This window comes from Schistocerca cancellata, chromosome 7 (assembly GCF_023864275.1).
Source record: "Schistocerca cancellata isolate TAMUIC-IGC-003103 chromosome 7, iqSchCanc2.1, whole genome shotgun sequence".
NCBI lineage: Eukaryota > Metazoa > Arthropoda > Insecta > Orthoptera > Acrididae > Schistocerca > Schistocerca cancellata.
In genome coordinates, this window is record NC_064632.1 from 150191316 (window position 1) to 150193186 (window position 1871).

A 1871-nucleotide genomic window follows, 5' to 3' on the forward strand; every position below is an offset into this window, starting at 1 on the left:
TACCATATCCGTTCGGTTTATGACAAATATTATTTCTCGTAACCATTAGCTCCTACGTTTACTTATCTCTTTTATTGGGCGCAGAATTAGACCAGAAAATTGTTTTCATTTGCTTTTTGACATCATCGAACACAGAAGCCGTTTTGTAGAGATTTCTCATTAAAGATGTCCAGTACTTATCTCCTGGTATGTATTCCTTCAGCTATTCCATACAACTTTAATGATCCAATTTTAAACTGAACTTTAAGAGCAGCTTTGGGTCGTCCCAGAACAAAACTACGACCACATTTAAACTGAATCGCTTATTTTTTGACAGCTGAAAATGAAACGCAGCGCGCTTATAAACCTGCAACAACTTTTAATTTCCCTTGCTGATAATCCACGCCAAATAACCAAGCTTATGACGGGGACATTGCCGAAAACATTTATCTACAAGAAGGACATACACCTCGAATGTTTGAAAAAGTTGTATAAATAATAATTCTTGAGACCATGTGCACAGTTAACTTATTTTCGTGTAACGATTAACAAATTCAACGTGAACTTTAGTAGCACTTTGGGTCGTCCGAGAAAACTATGGATTCTGTCTTCAGACCACAAGTGGCCCATCGGGCTCATCCGACCGCCGTGTCATCCTCAGCCGAGGATGAGGATAGGAGGGGCGTGAGGTCAGCACACCGAACTCCCGGTCGTTATGATGGTTTTCTTTGACCGGAGTCGCTACTATTCGGTCGAGTGGCTCCTCAGTTAGCATCACGAGGCTGAGTGCACCCCGAAAAAAAGCAACAGCGCAAGGCGGCCCGGAGGGTCACCCGTCCAAGTGCCAGCCACGCCCGACAGTGGTTAACTTCGGTAATCTGACGGGAACCGGTGTATCCACTGCAGCAAGGCCGTTGCCGGAAAACTATGGGCATGTTTAAATTGAACCTCCCGTTATTAAAGCTGAAAATGAAAAATCAGAGCGTTTATAAACCTGCAACCACTTCGAGTGAATTTCTGTTGCGTAAGACACATGATGAGACTAAAATGTAATTATGTTGTAAGTAGGCCATATGAAACGTCCCCTTAGAACAATTATATTAGACTGTGCTTAAACTGACACACAATATTTTTTAGCGCAACGCAATCTGACTTTCAAAAATCCCTACGAAAGAATGGCCCTGACTAACATTAACATATACGTTTCACAAATCACTTACCTCACAAAAATCTTCGTTACTCAAGCTACAGCAATACAGCGAGCGCCACTACTGCCAGCTAAATAACAGATTCAAACTACGGAAGGCACTAACTACTAGTAGGCATAGATAGCAAATGAAAGATTTTGACAACTTCGACTGACTCTGCGGTGGGTTTGCTCTGTTGTGGCCCATTACCTGTCTGCATGTCAAGAGTCAGCACTGTCTTTCCGTTGGAAGGACAACACTACTTCTTCAAGACTGCATGGAACTCCACTACTTCTGTGTGCAATTTCTTTTACTAATGAGACTTTGTGAAAAAAAAACTGTCATTACTATTATGATGATCAGGACTGTCTTTATGGACTGTGAGAAAATTTTAGCTTCTGACCAACATCGTATTAATAAGTGTGAGCATTTGATATTTTTCTTACTGTAATTATGAAAAATTTTTTCAAATCTGTATTGGCCAGTGCCCAAAACAATTTGTAAAATTTTTTGTGGGGAGCATGGGGGCTATGTAAGTAGGCTGTTTATATTTTCTTATGGGCAAAGTTACGTAGCGCTCTGTATGAAAATCACTGGCTGTGCTGTGTGCAGTCTTTGGCTAGTTTGCATTGTTGTCTGCCATTGTAGTGTTGGGCAGCTGGATGTGAACAGCGCGTAGCGTTGCGCAGTTGGAGGTGAGCCGCC

The 1871-nt window shown here is 41.8% G+C and overlaps 1 pseudogene; it reads right to left on the reverse strand.

The window, feature by feature from the left end:
• Nucleotides 1-780: 780 nt before the first annotated feature.
• Nucleotides 781-898, reverse strand: LOC126093815 (5S ribosomal RNA; annotated as a pseudogene).
• Between the last annotated feature and the right edge of the window lie 973 nt (nt 899-1871).